Source organism: Cygnus olor, chromosome 4 (assembly GCF_009769625.2).
Source record: "Cygnus olor isolate bCygOlo1 chromosome 4, bCygOlo1.pri.v2, whole genome shotgun sequence".
In the NCBI taxonomy this organism is placed as follows: Eukaryota; Metazoa; Chordata; class Aves; order Anseriformes; family Anatidae; genus Cygnus; species Cygnus olor.
Genome location: NC_049172.1, coordinates 42966237 through 42990948, shown reverse-complemented (window position 1 = coordinate 42990948; position 24712 = coordinate 42966237). Strand labels below are relative to the sequence as shown.

The following is a 24712-nucleotide window of genomic DNA, read 5'->3' as shown; positions in this document are numbered from 1 at the left end:
TCAGGTTCCTTCTGGAGCCAGAACAAACAACAACAAATCAAGCTCCCAGAGTCTGGGAAAATTAATTAGCCCTCTCCCAGGTGGAAATGTTTTCCCTGCACAGACAGCAAATCTATTGTACAATTAAAAGGTAATTTTACTGAGGAAGGGAGAAATGAGGGACGAGCTTGGGAATTGTCAATAAAACTAGTGTTTCTCCCTCCCGCCATGGTATCCTGGCTTAACCATGGCCATTGTCCCATAAGGGCTGGAGGCCCCACAGCTTGGTATGCCCACAAGAGACAACTAACTACTGGTCCCAGTAGCTGCCAAGAGCTCCCCCCTGCCCCTCAGTGAAAGCTGTCCTACTGAGAGGTTGGGGCCTTGGAAGGAGCCTGCAGGCACCTTCTCCACATGCAGTTGCTCTATGCAGCATTTGCTTTGTGTGGCATTTCCTCAGCTGCAAAAGACTGCAGACCTGGTCGGGGGGAGCCATTCAACCTGATGCATCTGGAGAAACATTTACATTATTTGTCATGGTGACACAGTTTGGTCACTGACAAATTAAAAACACAAGTAATTTTGATTTGCTGTCTCCAACAGCAGCGCAGAAGTGCCAGGAGCAAGGTCTGGTCCATGCACTCATTTCCTCACGTTCACCGATGGATGGTGATGGCCAGACTTCTTGTCCCTGGTCTGCAGTCCTCTGTCTGACAGCCCGGGCCCATCCGAGGCCACCAGCAGCTCAGTGCTGGGCCTCTCTGCAGCGGGTAGGAGGTAGCAGTACGAAGCTTATGTCCCACTGAGACCTCAGGGTTTGAGACTCACAGCTATGACCTAAGCTTAGGCAAATACAAGTGAACACACAGAAGGTGCAGAGTAGAAGTTTCTTCCTGAGCAGCTTTGAGAGGGGAAGAGAGGCCAACTGCAGATCTGTGTCCAGAGCTGCTTTCTGACTTAGACAGATTTGACCTTCGTAAAGGGCTTAAAACATAATACTTTGTTTTGCTCCTGTGCATCTCCTTCCATGCCTGCTTCTCCTCTTCCTTCCTTATCTAAAAATTACTCTCAAAAAAACCTCTCCTTGAGATACAATCTTCTCTCTCCCGCCCTCCCCTAACCTGGTAAACACAAGGCTGTGATCAGGCCCAGAGGGAAGAGGCCCTTGGCGCAAGCAGCAGCAGCAGCAGCTTCCAGCCCCACTGGAGCCTGCTGGCAGCTGCCCCGCCACTCACCGTGAATGTGGCACGAGGCGCCGGCACTGCCGCTCTCCTCAGAAAACCTGACACCAAAACTGGCTGCTCCGGTAGGGATTACTTCCATCTGGGTTTCTGTCCTGACTGGTCTGGCATTTGAGGCTCCTCTGCCAGCCCAGGAGCTTGCCTTGCAGCGTCCTCGTGGACGTGGGCTGAGACCGTCAGCAGCCGCAGAGCTGGGTGTGGAGCTCTGCCTGGCCCCACAGCTGGGCAATTACTTTATACCCTCTGCTGTAAATTAAAAGGGAGGGAGGGAGGGAGAGACAGCACATAAGGGACGCAAGCCAGAGGCAGGCCAAGGTGTGGATCTATTTGGAGGAGGAAAAGGTGCTGCAGTAGCAGCCAAGTGGGGACACAGCAGAGGATGCCCCCAGCCAGCGACCACGCAGTGAGGGAGCGAAGGGGACGCCATGGGGGCAGCACCCTGTGTCCCTGTGGCACATAGCTCCAGGGGTGGCAGAGGAACCTCACGTGTCGGGAGGACATTGGCACCAAAAGAGGATGTTGGCAGCCCCTAGAAACAGCAATGTGGGTCCTCTAGTGGAAAATTCAGAAGAAAAAAAATAAAATTAAAAAAAAAAAAAAAGAGAAAGAATGCTCCAGACAGACGTGAACTGGTAATTTCTGAGTGAACACACACCTAATGTAGAGACTTAACAGGGCCTGGATGGTTTCCTCTACCCAAGGCAGTGGTGGTGGCCCCAGACGCCCACATGGACCTCGCCACCCAACCCCACAGCACAGCTGGTAGCAATAGCAGAGATTGACTGCCGGGGGACAGCCAACAAGGAGTTGTTGTTCCTGCTCAGTGACTATGATGAGTCTTGCCGTTTCCTCACCCACCCTTCTCATTCACACTTTGATTGCCTTTTTTTTTTTTTTTTTGGTACAAGCACACAGTATTTCCTTCTCATATATTCATTTCCATTGCACCCAATCCTGATTTCAGCACAATACAGGGTGGGTGTAGGAGCCCATTTTATGTTGTGATAATCTGTTCCGCAGCTATTATTTTTAACTAATTTCTACTATTATATAATTTTAAAAAGATTAGCCTATTTGCCTGGTTATCTAAGAAAACCCGTACTTTCTATAACACAAAAAACTATTTCATTTTCTATTTCTACACATTATCATTTTTTCTCATAGAGTTTTAAAGTCCTGTTCTCATTTATTTTTCACAGGAACATCTAGCTGAGTGTATTTAGATAGCATTAGAGAGTTAGGCAGGCAGAAAGAAAACTATAAGTGAAAAATGGAAGGCACTATAAATAAATATGGACTATGTCTAAATGAAAAGGCATTTGTACTTCACTGCTCTCAAAAAGGAGAGAACATCTCTCATACCAGAGTGACCCCAGGTATTACATGGCATTGCATCTGAGTCATCTTTCGTACATGAAAAGACTGGGAATTCCTCACAGTCAGCTAGAATGCTTTCTGAGGTCTTAAACTATATGTTAACATCACAAAGTTGGAGCATACATTTGATATCATTTGGTATGGGTGAGCAGGATATTTGCTGTGGATATGTTTTCTGAGCTACAGGTTGCATACTCACAGTGTTTGTCTTTCAAATGTTGACTTTTAGCATCTGAAAGAAATTAACATTGCTGCGGTATTACACTCATTCCCTTATTAATCATTTGGCAACCTTCCCTTTTCCAAAAACAAAGGATCCACTTACATCCACGGGAGCAGCCTTCAGATTATTACAAACAAGATATAAGAAACGAGTGCTAAAGTGTTACTGCTAGTACTGCAGCTAGTGTGTTTTGACTGCATTTGTGTAACACAGCAGTGCACCCATGCTCATCGCTCTCAGTCCTTTGCAACCTGTGCTTGGTTTTGGCGTCCTGCCATGTACAGTTCTGCAATGATATGTCAAAACGCATATCATAAGGGTGAGATTGATACGAGAGTAATGGAAGGCTTCCTTATTTCTACTAAGTAGTAACAACTCATAAATAATTGATGTCATTACAACAAATGCAAAATGATTAGAAGAATTTATAGCTGTATTTAGGAAAGACCATTAACATGTGCTTTTTTCAATCTAGGAGAATAAGAAGTGAAGAATCAAACCTGGGTAATTAAAAATGCTGGAAGACTGAAAACATATGCATGAATTATTTTCTCTCTCTGCCTAATGTGGTTGGGATTTGCTTATTTGTTTTTACTAACAGGTAATATAAACCACAGAAATGTCAGACTTGTCAACCCAGTTTTTCCATTCAGAAGATTTGTTCTGCGTTTCTACTTTGTCTCATGGAAGGCACACCTCAGAAACTGCAGCAAAGAGTGCAAGCCACATTGTGAAACCTGAAGGAGACCATGAGCTGCAGAGGGAAAATGTTGAAAACAACATGCCTCCTGCCAGGCTCAAAGAAGTAACATGGCTAGCGCTGTGGAATGATTAAGAAACAGAGTTCTAACAGAGAAATCGGGGGGGGGGAAATATATATATATATATAGAGAGAGAGAGAGAGAGAGAGGTTAATTAATTACCCATGTTTAGATTAATTTTTGATGAAAATGGTTTTTTTGTTTGTTTTCTCTAATGAAACATAGATGCTTTTTGTCCAGTCCTTAAAGTATAGCTCATCTGCTTGCTATTGCTTCATAATTTCCAGCTTATTTGGTAAAATTTGGATTCTGCTTGAGAGAAAAAAAATGCAAAATTAAAAGCTCAGCTACGGACCAGTCCAAATTCACTCCTGTTATGAATCCTCAGACATCCATTTTACCTCTATCAAGAATTTAGATTGTATTGTAGTTATTTCCTGTGAAGTTCTGAAAAAAAAAAAAAACACAACAACAAAAACAAACAAACAACAACAAAACCATCAAAGAGTCATTTCAGTTCCAGGAATGTTATTATTTTGTCATTTTCATTATTAATTTTTAAGTTCATCGCTGACCTATCAATACATACCTAAGACATGCTGTAATAAAACATATTAACAGGGATAACTAAATGTTGTAGAAATGTGAATCTCCTTAGAAGCGACAATGATTTTTGAACAATGCAATGAAAAAACCCCACATCTTTATCAATTATATTAACCAGCAATTTTCACAAGGTCCTGCAGCTGGAATCAATTTTCAATAGTAGAGCAGATTTACGGTGAAATGATCATATCTTAATATAACCCTACTTTACAGCAGTTACATTTGGAATTGAGCCACTGCAAAGATTTTTCACCACCTTAAACTCGTTCTCAGGACAGCTGGTATTACATCACATTAGCACCTTTAAGAGCACAGGTCAAAAATGCTCTTTTGTCTTGGGAATCAGCTATACATGAAGTCTGATCTAAAATCTCCTGCCAGCTCAGGTTCTTCAGGGAAGCCTGGATCATGTTCAGGGCTATCTGAGCAGATGTGGGTGGACTCACCAACATACTGGGAAGTTGGGCAAATAATGGTCCTGTGGCTCAGTGCTGCTGCTTTTTTTCACTCGAAGAAGTGTGTCTAGTTAGAGAAGCATTTCCAAAAAAAACGAGAAAGCAGCTTTAATTCTGACAGATTAGTAAAATGCAATGTTTTTAGATGTTTGAAGGACAGAAGGATGGATTTCTCCAGACCGATGCACTACTTTAGACCTGTGTTTTCTCAACCTTCTAACAACTTCAAACACCACATCTTGGTTATAATCAATATAATTTATGTGCATTGATTAGATCATCACTCCCCGGTGTTCCTGTGAATGGGTCTGCTAGTCCTTACATGTAGAGGAGCAGAACTATTGATTAATTTATTACATATAACTTATCTGAAATGTGCATCCTATTTCCTCATAAGAAAGTAATTTCAGGCTGCTCAGATGGAAGAAAATGTGTTTGTTACTCATAAACCCTTAATGAATAGCATAGGAAAATATTTTTTCAGTGCATAGTCAGTTCCCAGACTTTTTGCTCCAATTATTCTCCCTCCATGCCACGTGGACACATAGGCCATGCAGTATTTTTGTGCTTCCTGGTTGAATACGTGATAATAGCTCAACAAAAGGTGAATGATGATAACTACTGTCAGTTATTCTTCTCCCAAAAAGTTAATGGCATAGCCATGCCTCATTAAAGGCAGGCATGTGATGGAGCAGAACCACTCTCCAAACCGAGATGCATGTTCAGCAATACTTTGTTTGCAACAGTTGAACAGTTGTAAGCCACTAACTGTGTTTGCACTGGGAAGAAGGCAGAAACTATAGCTGAGGAAGAGGGAGCAGGTTTTGGCCAGCTAGTTTGTTCAGCTATTTTTGATTCCCTACTGAAACTTCTCAAGCCATTTTAAGCCATCTCTCTGTAGTGGGAATTTCTGATTTCTGCAGAAATCGAAGGTTCGATGGACAGTATTTCTGTTTGATCAGCAGACTTGGATCAGCAGACGTGGCTCTTCTGCTTTACTGCTTCACTGGGAGCACAAAAAAAAAGTCCTTGCCTGCTGATACTGCCTTTTAAAGATATTCTCGCACATGTTACCACTGACAGTGCACCAAATGAAGCTTTGTCCTCAGAAAGATGGCTTGAAATTGTTTGGACAGGTGAAAGCAGAGTTTTACCACCTTTGTGCCAAGCCGAATGTGTGTCACTGCAGCTCCTTCCAGTAGTGTGGTGCTAGATTATTCAGGTCACTCAAAATACTGCCAGCCACCTGGTCAGATGGGGATCAGCCCTTGCTCTTGGGAAGGCCTGTACAGATACCATATATATACACTCCTCCTGCTTTGTTGCCTAAATTGGATTTACAGCTATTCTGAACACGTGGCCACTGTAAGACATTGATTGCAAACATTTTCCTGACATTTAGCATTTGCCCTCCCTCGGAGGGTCCTGGAGCCAACAATGCTTTCAAGAAAACAAACGCAAGCATGATCTGCTTTCTTTCCACCCTTACACGGAGCATGACCACCTCTCTAAGAAGTCAACTGCCTTCTGGGATCGCTGGTGTTAGAGAAGCATTAGGCTGCCTGGCTCAAGCAGAAGCAGACTGGCCTTTCATTTCTCCTCCCTGGGAACAGACCCAACAGGAGCAGGAGTGCCTTGGTGGGAGGCAGAGCTGTGAGCATCAGACCGGCTGAGGGGTTTTAGCTGGAGTGACACTACTACTGTTACATGCCTGCCTTTCCCTAGGTCTTGCTGGGTATCACGGAAAGCTGTCAAGAGGATACAGAGCTCAAGAGGCACTGAAAATATGGCAGATTTCACAGTAACATCACTGTTTGCCATGTGGGGAGATAGGGATGACTGATGGCATTCCTAGGAGATGGATGGAAGGCTTAAAGCTGACCAGTGCAATGTACAAAGAGGAGCTCAAGAGTTCAACATAGGCATGATGTGATGAGACAGAACAAGCATGCTCAGAGCAGTGGTGGGAGCTGGAGGAGAGCTCAAGATTAAATTTTTGCCAAAGTAGCAATTAATATAGCATCATTAATTTTCCTCAAAGCACAGGGGTGTCATTTGTTAAGTTGTTTGTATTTCCCTGGCCCTGAGCCACACTTACCTGTCTCTTGAGTGAGATGCTGCCCTAGAAGTTAAGTATGGCATTTGTAATCACAGTGAGTGGGGGCCTGTGAGACTGCACAGGCACCGTGACCTCCCCCAGACAGTGCAAATCACCCACCATTCGCTGTCTCAGCTTCTCCGTCTGAAACATGCGGATAATGTCTCTGACCTCCTTCTCAGACACATTGCAACCCACTGCCAAAAATTTGCCTGTAGGTCCTAGACATTATTATATTTTAACTACTCTCAGGATAATCTGGGGCCCTTGCCTTCATTCTGTTTTTTGAAGAGATTTCCCTTTCCCCAAAGTATGTAACTTTCCAGCTGCCTAAAGAGATTTGTTCAATTTCTATTCCTTATCAAATCTGCCATGAAACCCAGCACAGCTCCAAGGTACTTCTGTAGAGCTGATGATTCAGTATACCCAGATGTACTTTAAATGAGCCAGCCTACAACTGGTATATCCTAAAAATTAACATAAGTTCAACAACAACAACAACAACAACAAAAACAAACAACAACAACAAACCTTTAGTCCTCTTTTAGGATGTCAGGAAACCTCAGAAAATGGGATCAGTAGCTTGTCTGATTCCCTGCTTTAACCAGACAACTGGTGATGTGCTAGAATATAGCAATCAGGGTTGATACTAGAGTAAAACTAGGAATTTTCATATGATGAATTATATTTAGTTTCTACTCTGCATATGCATGTGGGAGGTTATTTACAACTTTTAAGGAAGGTTATTTGACTAAGTTGTATTTTGAGATTGCTTTCTCCGGACACTATGCTGGTCTTACCCCTGCCCTCTCACTTCTGATAAGAGCAAAGACGACATAAATTCACACTTCCCGGAGCACACACTCAGTGATTAAATAGCCTGTTTAGGTTTTCCAGCATATATTTTTGCACTTTAATACCAAAAAAAAAAAAAAAAAAAAAAAAAAGCTGAGGTTTCCAAAGCCAGTTATTTAATGATTAACTTTTTATCAGATGAAAATATTTAATGTGAGCCCATATCCCTTCATAAATACGAGAGTTTCTCACTTTCTAAAGTTTCTCACCTTGCGACCTCAGAAAAAAAAAATGGGTTTCATTGACATGAACTCTAAGTCATAACAGCATATTTCCACAGTGTAACACAGCTCTTACTACCGTTCTCTCTCTCAGTATTTCCTGGCTAGTACGGATTAAGAAGCAGTGAAACAAAACTATTTTTACAGGTTTGGTTGTCTGGCACGCTCGCTATTTATTTAAGCTAGCAATTTACGAGAAAGCAGTCTGCCTTTCTCTCACACCACCGTGAACAGTATTACTCCCACCATCCACACCCTTAAAAATATGTGCATTTCTGGGGCAAGAGAACTGTGCTAGGTTAAACTCTGAGCACAATTTAATATCTACGATATAATGTAACGATAGGAAACCAAAGCCTCTTCTTCTGAGGCACCTCCTTTCAGCCCCTTGGGCTATTGGAAATTCAGCAATAACTTCCAACCTAACTTGATCACCTGTAGTTTTCCCATCTGGGAAAGTCCCCAGTCTTTGCTCCGCATCAGGAAGACTTCAAGACCTGGGGAGGAGCAGGCCAGCCTCTTGTGAAGCCTTATCAAAGCTGAGCTGCTTCCAAGGCTGGGTGGCAAGCACAAGTGGAGAGGGATGAAAGCTCTCAAGGTCTTTCCATCTCACTCAGTTCTGGAGGGGTGGTTGGTTTTATATTTGTTTTGTTTCTGCAGGAACAGACTACAATATCCATGGAGATGACATTAGAATGCCAGGAAATCCTAACAAAGATGACTGTTGTGGTTTGCTCTGAAAAAAACAGATGTTTATTAAAATGTCAGCCAAATGACTTATGTGTCACTGACTCTGAGGACAGCAGAGCGGTCTTCCTATGTTTAAAAAGTAATAATAATGAAAAACGGTCACTCATTGCTGTTAAATGATGACTAGGATCCTTACCAAAATGGTCATTTTTGTTTAAGTCTAAAGAGTTGGGGGAGATGGCTGGAAACTCATGGATGAAGACTCTTATTTGTTTTCAGTATTTAGATCCATAGGTCAAACTGGTTATTTGGAAGGGACTGACAGAGGCTACTTTATAGTTCTGACATTTCTATTTCCCCAATGGATTGCAATAAAGGTTATTGACCTGTTTGGGGATGAGTAAGCCCATAGAGAATGTGCTCTCGGAGGCTTTGGCACTAAAACCCGAAACATTTCTTCACTTCAGTAACATTTATCAGATAATTCCAATTACTGGTTGCTTTTGCAGTTTCAGATGGAGGGAGGAAGGGATTTACATTTACAACTCAATTCCCAGCATGCTTTACAGTAATGCACTGTCTCTATTATTTATCTTGTGTCCTTCACTCTCTTCCTCCCCTCTGCTGGATTGATGCTATTTAATAAATCACAATTTTGCAGCCTGACTCCATAAATTGTAGCCACACCAGCTTTGTCCCTATGTCACAGAAGAGCCGAGAGTGCTTTCTGAACCATGAAGATTGAATGTTTAAGCCATAGCCTGGTGTGATGATGTATTTAGTAAATAAGACTAAACTAGAATACACCAGTCCCTGATTTCAAGAGCTGCAGGCACTTGGCTTCATGAATCTGCTCTTGTGGATGAAGTGTATGTATGTGATCTGGAGAATAAATGAGGAGAGCAAAATAGTTCTCTCTCTTATAATTGATAGGTGACGGCAGTTAGTAAACCCCTCTGCCACAAAGTACTGCTGGAGGAGAGGGTTTCATCAGAAATATTACATTGCTTTCAAAATCCTTTAGCCTTCCCAGATTTGAACTGAACTAATTGGACTCCCAACAGTGTATTGGATGTTAATTGCAGACAATTTATCTGACTGTTTCTCATGTCTCATATAAATATATTCATAATTATGCAATTTCCACCTGTAAATTCTCTGGAAATCAATACAGTAAGTTAATATTCCTTTCATTAACTAAAACAACAGTTTAACAGTCTCAAGGTATTCTTGAGAGTTTCCTTAACAGTGGATAGAGTGGTCCATTAATCCTTCCCTGGACAGAGCAGTTTGGTAGATCAATTAATTGTGTGTGGTTTTTTACGGTCAATGACATTTATAGTTGGGTACCTTACTCTCACACCTCAATGATTTGATGAAAAACCCCAATAAAAAAAATACAACAAATATTGTTTTACACTTACGGAAAAACAAATCAGCAATTACTGAAAAGTAAATATATCCAGATGTGTTTATCAGTCATTCGAGTATTCAAGTGTAAATAACTCATTTGCGTTAAGTTACATTTCCGAATTTTGCCAGGAAACGCATTGGCAAGCTAAGGAAGTTTAATGGGTTTGCATTGGACACAGGAGACTGCATTCGCTCACTTTAAACATTGAAAGGGGTACACAAAATTGTGCTTGCTTTGCTTTTGTATTCTTATCAGGTGGTGTCTAAACCCAGGAAGGAATACTACTGAATAACTACAACATCATACAGAAAACTGAGCGTATCTCTGGATAAAGACACAATGGCATTTGCAATGTAATTTGTTAACACTGAAATTCAAGATGGTGAATGCATTTGCACGTTATTGAATTGGATTAATTCCAACCCATTCACTCCCTTCTGGTTACAAACTCTTCATTTCCTATAGCTAAGTGATTGAAAACTGCATTGTCACCAGAAGTCCACAACACAAAGTGTTAAAACTTCTGTTTTATTACATTTGTATGGGTTACAATGACAGCTTTTATGAGAAATTTGTGTCTGGTGAGCTAGTCTCCAAAGCTCAGGCCAGTTATTAATAAAGCTAAGTAGGCTCCTCAGAAACAAACAAAAATTAACACTTTCATCAAAGACTATCAGAAATGAAGCTGTCCAAACATTTTCCTTCTCTCTTTCCAAGCTTCCCCCTACCCCATCTGCCCATAGAAATAGAAAGGTCTATGCTTAAGGCCTTGTCAGCTAGAAACAGCATAAAATCCAACAGAAAACCTGAATTCATTATTTTTTTTTAGACCGCCTCCATTTTGCAATTGTTTATAGTCACACAGACACCTAATTATGTGATTACATTTAACACTCAAAAATTGGTGTTTAAAAATCCACACACTGGAGAAAAATCCAATTCTGCAAATCTGTGTTTCAGATAGTCCAGATACATTCAGATATTAAAAATCACCATCCCTCTCATAGCTATTCTGACATCAAAGAAATTAAACAAGTCAAAACTAAGTAGAGGGAAAAAAGACACCAATTTACATTGAAATTTGAGAATCTAACAATTCTAACAAATCAGGAGTTGCTACATATAGTTATGAGTGCAAATATCTTGATATGAATGACTTTCTTTGGTAGATGTTTGGCTGTTTGAAGGCACCAGCTAGGAAGATATTTTAAGATGCCAACTAGTTGTCACGAGGACAAGTAGCAAGCACAGTTCACAGAAAGATCTGTAATTCACATTTCTGTCTGGAGGGAACTCTAGTTAATAAGAAGATCTTTATTACTTTTCATTTGTAATCATTAAGAATATCTCAGACTCTCTCCAGAATCAAACACCAAGGCAAAAGTCTGTGATTACTGCTATCAGTCTGTAAGCGTTAGGCTGGTGACTGACTGGACGTTTTGTGTTTGGGCCATACCAGGGAAGCTGCTTTATTCTGAAAAGGGTGAATGGGTGGAAGGGTTAGGACATGGCACCAAGCCAGTATTCTCAACAAAGGCCTAAAACAATTCATTTCTTTCTTTTACACCTGTTATAAAAGGTGTAAACTTCACCAGGATAAATCAGGAGAATGGAGTATGAGAACAGGGCATTGCGTTTCTTGGGAAATGCAAGGCAAAATTTGGCCAAGATCCATCACAGCCCTACTGAGTACTCTCTTGAACAGGAGGCATATTCCTCCTAGTATTTTGTTGTGGCTGTTGAAAAAGACCATCCCAGTTGCAGTGATTAACTTCAGAGAAAGGTTCACAGCTGTAATTTCATTTTGGGATTAAATGCTACTCTCTAGCCAGGAATTAGGTTTCTAACTGTCTTTGAAAGATGGACTTCAGCCCCTCTCAGCCTTTCCCAGTTCTGCAACTTCTGGCTTAATGTATAGTCTTCTCTGAATTTACTTCTCAGATATTTAACTGTTCCCACGCTTGCACATAGGCAACTGTTCCGAGGAAGCATGTAGGAGCTTAGTCCAGGAGCTTGGAGCTCTGTGTGTTCCTGCTGCTAATACAAGATGTGTTGCATCCCTGTGCCTACAGCCTGACTTATAAATTATGTGAATTTAATGACTTTGCTTTGTGTGAACTGGACCCATTTAGGTCAAAGTTTCTTGATAAGACAATTGGCTCCAGCAACCTAAGTGCTGTGCAAATCTGGGCTCACAGTATGACTGCTCAAAGCTTCTGTGTTTTATTTGAGTCACTAAGCTCCTAATATTCTTCAAGAGAATCAAGGCACTGTTCCTGTAACGTGTGTTGTTTTTCTTTGAAAAAGTCAGCATGAGCTCCCTCACAAATCAATAGAAACTTTTCGAGAAGGATGGACAACACCTACTCAACTGATCTTGTTGAATTCTGTGCTCAGGAAACATAACTACTCCTCCCTCTTGTCTCTGTTTTGCCTGAATTAAGCACATCAGATTCGCTCTTAAGCTCCTTCATCAGCCTTAGAATATGGATGAGTAAAACTTAAAATGGGGTTTAAAAAATTTATTTTAATTTCATTCATGTATGCAAAAGCTTACCCATAGAAAAATCTGGAAGAAAATTTCCATCCTCCTTTTATTTTGTGGGATTTAAAATGTAAGAAAAATATGCCATGAAGTCTATTTCTAACAAAAGAAGAGTACTTATTTATTCAAGTCTCCACACATACCTTACACCTAAAATGAAATTGCATCTATTAAGACAGAGAATTACACCTACGTTCAAAAGAAAGTTTATGGTGTTGAGATTGGAATTTGCTATATGGCTCAGCAACTATATTTGTGGCCCCGGATCTAAAATATACATATAAATGCTTTTATTTCTAAAAGCCATGATTTGGAGAGGAGGTACCTGATAATGTCATTGGAGGAGAGAAATGAAGTTGCTTAGGTTCAGCAATTGTTCACTGCAGTGATGCATTTTGATTCCTTTTCAATTAATCATTGACAACAAATATCCAACATCTGCAAGTATTTCTGTGGTGGGGAAAAGTACAGCCTAATAGTTACATAAATATCCAATCTAAAAAAACAATTTGTTTTAATAAATATTCCATTATAAATAAGAGTTTCAAATAAGGAAAAACTTCAAAACCGTCAACATACACTTTCCATTTTAGCAATTTGATCTGTGTGCTTTATTTCCATTTGGAACAGCATTTCAATACCCCAAATAAGGCAAATAAGATTTTCAGACTGTTTCCTGGCCTTTAAGATTACTAAATGTCACCAAGTGCTCTTCTAACTGCTATGTGCAGCATGATGCCAGCAAAAACAATAGCTGTATTTATTAAATACATTTATTGTAGTTTCCAGCTCACAATTCAGAGACTTCATGGCTGGAATCTAAATTATGTGCCAGCATGCATTCAGTTGTTATTAATCCACAGTTTGAAATGCAGGCCAGTTTTTAGTATGATATATTCTTCTTTGTAAACTGATGAACTATTTTTGTAGATATAAATTATCCTAATAATTTACAAATCCACCAATTTCATTTGGCAAATGAGCAGTGATAAATGGTCTAATCTTAGACATTGTCTTAGAGCTTATAAAGGTCACTTTAGGTAAATTTTTAGCAGTACATGTGTATGTCTCAGAATTTTCCCCCCCCATCTGATAATTAATCTCTCAGCGATATGCTGTCTTCCAAAATTTCCTGACACTTACTAGAGAACGATTCTCAGCTTGTCTTGCTGGCTACATTTCATTCACTCGCACACAGATTGCATCAGTTTTCTTTCTTTAAAGATTATAGATGTAATGATTCTGCTCAGTAAGTCGTAGATTCTGTGGTGAATGACAGCTTTCTGGCGTGGGCTAGGACTATTCAGAAAGTGACACTTGCTCACTCCAAGTGACGCTGAATGAACACCACTCAAAACCAAATCCAACATAAAATTATTAACCAGATCAAATTCTTACAGAAATACCACAGAATAATTTAGCCTGTATGGGACCCCTGGAGGGCATCTGGCCTACTCTTTCCTTCTCATATCCATGCAACCAAGAAACTAAAGCCCAGGAGCACTACTTGCTGCAGCTGCCAGAGGTGCTCTCCTTTGAAACACTCCTGAAATGTGCTTCTCAGGTGGCCTGTACAAGACACCTCCAAAGCAGCAGCTTGAGAATATGCCAACTGTAAAAGAAAAAAGCAAGAACCGATGACACAAATAAACTTGTTTTTCCATCCCTCTACTGCCAATAAGCCAAGGTACCAAGTGGCCATTAAGGCCACTGAATCTTGGAAGGCTTCTGATCTGGCCAAAGACCCCAGACCCTTCCTTTATGGGAACCACTGATTTTAAGTTATTACTTCAAATGCAATTATCATACACAGCTCAGTGAATGTGAGCATGCTGATTTCTCAGGTCACCAAAGCCATTCCAGTAGTAGTGCCAACGTACTTTGATGCCACAAAAAGACTGTCATTACACTCTTCACTACAAGGAGAACTATCTAAGAAAAAGCCACCCAGTACTGCTGCCTCTAGGATCTACCACACTAGTGGTTCACATCAAGAAAAACAAGTTCCCTGAGCATTGCTAATGACTGCTTTCTTTTTCCATCTCCTTATCATTATGGTAGAAGTCTCTGTAGGAAAGTCTCAAGCCTGGTGAATGGCAAGTGTAATTGGATATGCACCACTCCAATATTTCTATTTTTGTTTTTCTAATTAGAGTGGGAAAAAAGACAGACCATTTTTATATTCAGATTGTCTTACAGACTGCAGCATTTTTCTTTTATTCTAAAAATCACGTGCCTATTTTAAGATCTTTTCCCTAAAATATTATGTCCTGGAAACTGACAGAAGCTTTCTGAAGAAAATACATGAATGGTAATTCGAGAATTTAGGTCATTTATAATCAATGATTCAAAGCAAGACACTATAGACAGCTGAAACAATAGAAGGGCCGAGGAAAAGTGCATGAAAGAGTACTGCTGCTCAGATTTCATTGGAGCAACACAATGATACTTCCACATTCAGGATGGGTGTCTCAATAATACTGCGACTTCCATCCAATCTCCATCTCCCAAACCTAAAATATACACTGAATATTCGCTTTTGCCAGGACAACGACAGATTCTTCCAACTAATCTGTACATAAAGATAACATCAAACAATTCTTGCTCCAGTCTTCCCTGATCTGGGGCAGAAAGAGGCTGCTTCAATAAGCTAACAAAAACTTCAACTCATTATATGTCAACTAACGTCAAAAAACAAGTGGATGCTGTCTTACACTTTCTTGAGGTCTAGTCAGCCTATTCTAATCCAAAAATTTGATATGCTATCTACTCCTTAAGTTTGTGAATATTTGCCATTTTTTTGTTGTGGGAAGGAAGAAATGCACAGTGAATATATTTTGCTTTTCTCTCTCAACTGATCTGTAAGTTTGAAAGGAAGGGGTATATTGTGAAAAAAAAGGAATTTGAGCCTGAAAGTAATTTGTAGTGGGATATCAAGAATAAATTTTAAAATGGTTTATGTCAAATAAGGAAAGATAAACAGTCTATGTGTGTATTTTTTTAAGGAGACGTATCTCTTATAGAGCAGCAAAGATACCAATAGGCTTGGGAGCTTCTTTTTTTCTTTGATAACTAAATCAAAACCACAAACGTTTGCAAAAAAAGTGCCTTCAGTTGTTTTACAAAAACATTTAAAACCACTTGTAGTTCTGACCGAATCACTGCCGGCTGCTCTCAGGGCAACCCCAACACTCTCTATGGCATTGGTCCTGCTTTCCCACCCCTTGCTTGGTGCCTGTGAAGATGCTGGAGGCAGTGGTATTTGTTCATCTCTGAGGGCACATGGCCAGAACAATCCTGATGAAGAATACCAAATACATTTACTTTCCAGTGCTCGTTGTGCAGGCTGATTTGTCATTGCCCTTCCTTACAAGCCATCATTTGTATTTGCACAGGTGGCAATGCCTCCATATGGCCAGCACTCCTCTGGGAGGACGGGCTTGCATGCACAGCTACTGGTGGCATATGAGGACATAGGAGGGCTGTCGAGACCTACAGCGCAGAGGAATATTATTGCCCTGCCAAGACATCACATTACTGCTGGTGCCAGGACTTGAGCGTAAAATGTTGCATTTCCTCTGATAAGCATCTCAATGTCGCAAATGCTGAGAGCCAGGGCTGGATCTTTCCCTTTTCACTTGGGAGCACATCGTGCCTGCAGCTGCTGCAGTGGGAACAAAGAGCAAGGGAGGGCGAGGGACAAGGGGCCAGGATTTTGCCCCTTTTGTATTAAACTAATGAGTACTTTGACGCAATAGATGCTTCGTCAGATCTGTTAAGTCAATCACCTGTCCAGTGAGAGAGCTGAATAGATACAGGAGAACACAGGTTCATTCACATTTGATTTTGTGAAGCCCCTGGTGTCTGAAAAGCATTTTTGTATTTGAATGCTGACTCTGAAGTAATAAAAATAATAATGAAAATATCGGTCATAGGTAATGGACCTAAAGTTATTTTATGATAGCAAAAGCATAAACCTGAGACAGCAGCAAGCAAAATACTATCCTTGTCTGCCTTATAAATTTCAGTTTTCCTTTAAAATGTTTTGGGTGAACTTCTGTATTATCACACCCCAAGTGAGCCTGGAAAAGCACCAGGAATTTTTAAATGGCTGTAATAAAACACAACAGTATTCTTGGAAGAGAAATACATCAGACGGATGGAAGGAATCCTATTAATGGCCAACAATGCACCAAGCAATGTAATTACGTCCTGTAGCCAGGATGCAGTTACTAATGCTTTGCAAGGTATAAAGGTATACAGAATCAACAGTTTTTACAGCTGTCATAAAATTGCATTCTTCGTAATATTCCCGTACCTTTCCTAAGATGTTCTGTGCATTACAGTAAGTAAGAATTCTATGTATGAGCAAAGAAAAAAAAATAAATTACAAGACTGGAAGTCTGATTTAAAACCATAGCACAGCAGACAGCAATGTACCGATGTGGTACAGTGTGAAATCCCCTGACTGAGCCTAGTAACTATGTTTACCAACTGAGAAGCAAGTTCGTAGAAGTCTAGGGTTAACACAGTCTCATCTTAAATCCTAGAGGCAGTCTTTTGCTAACAGAAGAACATAACACGGGCAGAAATTTGACAGCTATCACCGTGAACACACATCACTGTGCACTGCCAAGCTGGAGCATCCCTGGGTTGGCACAGACCTGCTGGTGCCCCCGGTCTTTCCCACAGCGTACCCAGGATCTAGCTTCCTCAGTGAATAAACTCAATCTGCACGCTGTATAGACAGATATCTCCATATAACTCTCTATATCTACACTTGTGAGGGTACAACCAGCATCTTCCAAAGGGGCCATACAGCTGAAGCACTGTGCTCTCCATGGCCAAGGACTTCCAGCCTGCAGCCAGGCTCTGCTCTCAAAGACCCTGAACACGGGTCTCGCTGAGATGTGGCCAAACCGAGACAGGCATTGAGAGAAAGAATTTTTGTTGCGAATAATACTCAACACATGCCACCGGGAAAACTGGAACCAGGTTCAGAGATCATATGCTGGAAAAATAGCTGTGATTATGAAATAAATACATTTGCAGGCTATGTTGTTGACTCCAGATTACGGATACAGATTTGCTCTGCACAAAACTCTGGTGCCACGATGGTTCAGTTATGAAAGGGAACTGCATAGATGGTATTTTAACACGTTGTACCTCTACATGTAAATATAGGCTTCCTACATCTGCATCTGTTTGGAAAAGTGCATTGAATAATAATCATTCTCTTTTTTTGTTGTTGTTTTTTTAAGATACTTTTCATATAAAAATAACATGAAAGGAATATTTTCTCTTGTAAGTTCTCTTTTGCTTACCACTTTAATCTCATTAATTCAAAAGATCTGCTCTAGAGATGAGGAAGCCAAGGAAGAGATTAGAAGCTAGCGCTCAATACTCTTTATTGCACATGGTAGCACTATTTTTCTGGAAGATTTCACATTTTTCTTTTAATAGTTTTTCCATTAATTTCAATCTCACAACAGCTAAGTTATACATTGCTACCAGAATCTGTTACTACGTATCTAAAGTATATAATGATTCGTTATATTAATTTAACAAATCATTATATACCAAATACATTACTAGCTATTTAGAATTATTATACCCTCCCCACATTTCAGTATGCTGTTCTAATTCAGTTCATATTGATATGAAACATCCTGTCTAATGACTGCTGCTTAAGAGGTCATGAAACTTGTTCAGATAGTTTTTCTTGGCCATAATAATGAAAAACTTGAGTTCAGAGGTGAACAGGAGTCATCCCTATACTTTGTTGTTATAAATGTATTCTGGTTGGCATTGTTTTCCAGCTTATTTACACAACAGTTTTCCTGATTCATGTTTTGCCTTCCTTCTTGTTTTGAGAAAGCTAAAAGATACAATTTACATGATTGTTTTATATGCTGGGAGACAGCAAAGAAATATCTGAATTCCTCAGGTTTCTCCTTGCACTGAACTCTAGCAGCATCTTTATTAAATAACTTTCTAATTGAATCCATGCAGCATTTGTTCCCTTATAAGAGAAAGGAAGATGTCAGATAATTCTATGCTTCATACCAGGATGGAAGTGATTAGATAATTATGTATTTTCAAAAGAAGAATCTTCTGGAGGAATTGTTTCTGTGGGTACTTTATCTGTTGTCCCTTTCCTTTCAGGGTTTTTGCTTAGTAGAAATATGTCCTTGGGCTTTTCTTTAACAGGCTGACTGAATATTGCTATTGGAAAGCTGTGTTCTGCACATACCAAAGTGCAATTAAATATAAACAAAAACTTTAGAAAAAAATATAGAAAAAGATTGTATGTGATGATAAACCAGTAGCACTTTTGCATATATAGTACAAAGCACACCCTGTGTTAAAGCAAGTGCCAAACAGAGCAATTTCTATGATCCTTCAGGCATATTCATCACAGATTTTGTTGGACCTAGAATTAGCTTGGATAGTAACAAAAATCAGGAGTTTTAAGTCAATTTCATTTGCAGAGATTAAAGCAAAAAGATTAAATGAATAGCAAACATTGCTGAAATTAAAGTTTGGATATCAACATTGTCATTCTTGCAAACATTTCCAGTGCTATAAATCTTCCCAAATTACACTCAAAGATTATTTTTTTTTTTCCACAGTGGTTTGATGAAAGGTAACAGTACTTTCTAGATATTATATATTGTGTAAAATAATTGCTAGCCTTGGGAATTCTCCTCTCTTTGAATGACATTTTAAATCTATGAAATTTAATTAAAAATACATATATCATAATTGCTGTGCCTAATTTTCTTCAAGATTTTATTTTCACGTCTAAACCATCTCATTTTCTGTATTTCCTACACAATGTCTCTCAGCTGGCTGGCTGGCACGAACTATTATTATGTTTATGTTAGAAATAGCCAGTGCAATGTCAAAGCTTTTGTCCTCTGTTAAACCAAGTCACAAGCAATTTAGCACAATACAGCTGGGGATTCACAATCCCTTACACAGCACACTGAAAGCATTAAGCTACTGACCAGAGGTCCCTTCAGAGATATTCAGCTTGTCTAATCCTGAAGACAGCTGAAGCTTGAAGGCTTGCAACCTGCTTCCTTGCAGACCAGAAAACCCTCTTGAAGCACATTTATGATTTTTTTTCTCATCTAGTAGCTATAATAATATACTTCATGTTTTAGAACCCTATAAATAAAAATGTTTTTTAAAAAAGTGTGTTTTTGTACAAGCACATATATCCATTTCGAGGATAAGCATGTTTTGGAGAAAGCGTGTGATATCAACTCTTTTCTCTCTGTCCAAGGAACACTGACTACACTGTAGCAAAAATAAAAGTTACAATGTTGAGCAGCACAGAGAATAAATATGAAATAAATATGAAAATCTTGCCTGGATTTTGGTTCCTGAACCACAAATATCCAATCTTTCCTTGTTGTACACCCAGAAGCCTTCACAGCAACGCTAAACATAATCCATTTTCTTTGATTATTATAAAATCTCTTGCCTATGTGTCAGAAACTCTGGTAATCATTGAATCATAGAATGGTTTGGGTTGGAAGGGCCCTTAAAGAACCATCTACCATCTAATTCCTACCCCCCTGCCACGGGCAAGGACACCTACCACAAGACCAGGTTGCTCAAAGCCCCACTTCCAGGGATGGGGCATCCACAGCTTCTCTGAGCAACTCATTGGATACAAAATGGATGGATATCACACTGATATCGTTGTTTCCTTTTCATCAACTCATTGAGAAACTGGACATTCAACTCTTACCTTTCCTCTTACTCCCTCAGCTCATTGTTTCTGTGCTTGATGTTGTGGTACTGCTGCAGGTGAATGGAGGGAGCCTGGGCTGGCACATGAAATGTCTGGCAGACCTCTGCTCCTGGGCTGCTGCTGCAACTTTTGGCAACTCACCCCCTCCTCCATGCCTTGAGCTTCCCCTCTGCAAAACAAGAATTAAAACACTGATCTCCTCTGAGGTTTGTGTTGAAATCCGTCAATGCAGTTACTACGATTCTCAGAACCTCTTTAAAACTGAAACTGCATCCTAATTTAGTTCATTTTTGCAAGATTTTTTGAAACAGAAGAATCTTTCTTTTTTTTTTTTTTTTTTTAATAGAACATTTAGATTCTTATTTTATGAGTTCCTCTAGCTAAATTGTCAAAGGTATTGCCTTTCTTTCTTAGCAAGTCTTGAAGTGGTTAAGATATTGGTTAAGCATTACAAAGCAACTAATTAGGTTCAATTACTATTGAAACTGCTTTTTAAACAGCTATCTACTGAGATGAGAGTCGTTTGATCCTATAGCAGGGCATGAAGCATCTCACTGTTCAAAATACAGACAAGATCAGGTTACTCTTACATTAAATGGCTCTATTTATATATAAACTATTCCAAACTAAACATTACAAAGGAGTTTGTATTATCACAAGCTTTTATTTAAGACATAATCAAAAGACTTTTTCCTTTCAAAATGAAATTTGAGCCTAGCTATAGTCAAAACGCTTCCCAACTTTGTTTTTGTTATATTAGTAAATACTTGTTAAGAAGTTGCCTTCAAAAAGACTCCCCCTAGAATACCTTGTATGTATTTAAATGGAAGGTTGTTTCCTTGAGGAAAAAGGCTTCATACTTATTTCTTGTTTGCTTAAGGCACCAGCTAGAACATATTACCTCTCTGGGAGATGTCCTAATTAAAAATATCCTCTCAGAACAACTTAACAAGGGGAGGTCTCTTATTCTTTAAAACGCTACAGCTATTGGTTAATTATTATTATTTTAAAAACAAAAAAAAAGGCTGCCTTAATTAGAGTCTGCAGTAGTTTCTCCCCAAATTAAAGGTTATTATCAAACATTCTCTGCAAGACAGTGCTAAAACAAACTGAAAGTTATAAAAATACATCCTGGAGTTTATGCAGTTGAGACCAGAGGCAACAGGCCTAGTGATGACTTCTTCACCATAACATTCTCATTAACGCTCATTGTACCTGCCACTTTCTGAATGGAGCCAGTAATAACCCTGGATTCTATATAATTAGATTCAACCTTTTCTTTAATGAAACAAGGAACCAGAAGGAACTATCATGTTTTGTAGGTCTTACACATGCAACAGGCCTCTAAATACCTTGTATGTGACACTAGAACCAAGAACAAATTCATTATTGTGGTGGTTTTACTTGTGTGGGCAGCCGAGTTCCACCATGGCTGCTCTCTCACTCTCTTTGAGGAGGGGGGAGAAAATACGATGCAAAGGGCTCAAGGGTTGAGATAAGGACAGGGAGATAATTCAACAACTATTGTGATGGGCAAAACAGACTCAGTATAGGGAGATAGTAAGATATATTGCCTATTACTAACAAGCTAGAGAAGTGAGAAACAAAGGAAAGAAACTAAAAATGCCTTCCCCCCATCCACCCTCTTCCACCTCCTCCCCTCAGGTGGTGCAGGGGAACAGGGGAATGGAGGTTTTAGTCAGTCTATAGCTCTTCGTTTCTGCTGCTCCTTCTCAGTCACTCTCTTCCCCTGCACCATGGGGTCCCTCCCACAGGATGCAGTCCTTGCCGAACTGATCCTGCGGGTGCTTCTCACAGGCAGCAGCTCTTCAAGAACTGCTCCAGATATGGGTCTGTACCACAGGGTCCATCCCTCAGGAGCAAACTGCTCCAACCTGGGTCCCCCACAGGCAGCAGCTCCTGCCAGACCCCTTGCTCCTGCGTGGTTTCCTCTCCAAGGGCTACAGCTCCGGCCTGGGGCCTGCTCTGGCGGGGGTCCTCCACAGGCCGCAGCCTCCGTCGGTGCAGGTCCACCTGCTCCACCGTGGTCTCCTCCATGGGCTGCAGCCTGGAACCCTGCTCCACCGTGGTGCTCCATGGGCTGTAGAGGGACAGCCTGCTTCACCACGGTCCTCACCACAGGCTGCAGAGGACTTCTGCTCCGGCACCTGGAGCACCTCTTCCCCTCCTTCTTCACTGACCTTGGTGCCTGCAAGGCTTATTCTCACTCCTCTCACTCTCCCAGCTGCTGTGTGGCAACATTTTTTTTTTTCCCTTTCTTAAATATGCTCTCACAGAGGCGCAAACAACATTGCTTATTGGCTCGGCTCTGGTCAGCAGCGGGGCCCTTATCTAATATGGGGCAGCTTCTGGATTCTTCTCACAGAAGCCACCCCTATGTCCCCCTGCTACCAAAACCTTGCCACGTAAACCCACTACAATTATTAACTTAAATGACTGTAATATAGTATTAATACATCATTAGCTACCAGGCTTGCATTGGTAGTGAAATTTGTCTCTCTGGTAGCCCAGGGGCTGGTGGTGGGCCACCCAGAATCACTTGGAAGGAGGAACGGTTATGGTTTGTCATCCTGGGGGAGACAGCAGAACAAATTGGACTGGCGTACTCTTTGTTGGGTTAAAAACTGGCTGGATGGCCAGGCCCAAAGAGTTGTGGTGAATGGAGCCAAATCCAGTTGGAGGCCGGTTACTAGTGGAGTCCCCCAGGGCTCAGTGCTGGGGCCAGTCCTCTTTAACATCTTCATCGATGACCTGGATGAGGGGATCGAGTGCACCCTCAGTAAGTATGTAGATGACACCAAGTTAGGTGCGTGTGTCGATCTGCTCGAGGGAAGGAAGGCTCTGCAGGAGGATCTGGATAGGCTGGAGCGATGGGCTGAGGTTAACTGTATGAAGTTCAACAAGGCCAAGTGCCGGGTCCTGCATCTGGGGCACAACAACCCCAAGCAGCGCTACAGGCTGGGAGATGAGTGGTTGGAAAGCTGCCTGGCCGAGAAGGACCTGGGAGTACTGGTTGATAGGCAGCTGAATATGAGCCAGCAGTGTGCTCAGGTGGCCAAGAAGGCCAAGAGCATCCTGGCTTGTATAAGAAGCAGTGTGGCCAGCAGATCTAGGGAGGTGATTGTCCCCCTGTACTCGGCTCTGGTGAGGCTGCACCTTGAGTACTGTGTTCAGTTTGGGGCCCCTCGCTACAAGAAGGACATGGACGTGCTCGAGCGAGTCCAGAGAAGGGCGACCAAGCTGGTGAGGGGTCTGGAGAACAAGTCTTACGAGGAGCGGCTGAGGGAGCTGGGGTTGTTTAGCCTGGAGAAGAGGAGGCTCAGGGGAGACCTCATCGCTCTCTATAGGTACCTTAAAGGAGGCCGTAGAGAGGTGGGGGTTGGTCTATTCTCCCACGTGCCTGGTGACAGGACGAGGGGGAATGGGCTAAAGTTGCGCCAGGGGAGGTTTAGGTTGGATGTTAGGAAGAACTTCTTTACTGAAAGGGTTGTCAGGCATTGGAATAGACTGCCGAGGGACCTGGTTGAGTCGCCATCCCTGGAGGTCTTTAAAAGACATTTAGATGTAGTCCTTAGTGATACGGTTTAGTGGAGGTCTTGTTAGTGTTAGGACAGAGGTTGGACTAGATGATCTTGGAGGTCTCTTCCAACCTAGACGATTCTGTGATTCTGTGAAATCCCCACCCTCAGCTGGGGTGGTGGAGCATTATGGATAGGTGTGTGGACCCTGGGCAGAATGGACAGATCACCCCCTAACGGACAGAGAAAGGGGCAGCTGCTTCTCCCTCAGCTGAGGCCTGGGCCAGGCTTGCTGGAGTAGGCCGTGCTCTATAGTAATACAAATAACAGCACTGAAAGCTCTGTGCAACATAACTTTCAGTCAGATTAAAACTGCATTATATTCTGAATTTGTATTATCTTCTACCAGTTACATTAACTGTTTGGAAGCTGGTATTTATAGAGTATGTAGGACAAAAGATTTGTTCCTGAATCATGCATAATGAGTTCATACACTAATTACTTGATCTTCTACAGTTAGTTCCAAACAGATTAGTGTGATTATGAGGATGGATAATTATGTTTATTTTAGAGGAACAAAGAGATTATTTTCCATTATTCTAAATCAAGTTAGTGGAGTTCACCATAAGATTTTCCTAGAAAGAGAGATTACCTTTCTTTCCCTCACCACTCATTTTAAACAGTGCCTATTGCATTTAAGAATATTTTAGTATCCCAGTAGAAAACATGGTAATAGAATCTCAACACATGGCTTGGTTTCATATTGATCTGTCAGGCAAAAAGGTGATATGCTTATGCATAGGACAAACAGGTCCATGGTTTTTGTGTTAAACACATGAAGAAACCAATTCTGCTTCAAGTCACAGAGATGTTAAACATGAGTGGACTCTTGAGTTTCAGTTAACATGTTTGCAGAATGAAGAAGTAGAAATTGGCCCCAAAT

General features: G+C 40.9%; 1 long non-coding RNA gene across 2 annotated transcripts; it reads right to left on the bottom strand.

Annotated features, from left to right (window-relative positions):
- Positions 1-2383: 2383 nt before the first annotated feature.
- Positions 2384-22838, bottom strand: LOC121070000. 2 transcript variants are annotated; one of them, XR_005819819.1, is made up of 4 exons: positions 22720-22838; positions 20228-20399; positions 3744-3890; positions 2384-3640 (listed from the first exon to the last, which is right to left on the bottom strand). It is a non-coding gene; the product is annotated as an uncharacterized LOC121070000 (long non-coding RNA). The 2 variants fall into 2 exon arrangements; XR_005819818.1 differs by lacking the exon at positions 22720-22838 and adding an exon at positions 21039-21389.
- Between the last annotated feature and the right edge of the window lie 1874 nt (positions 22839-24712).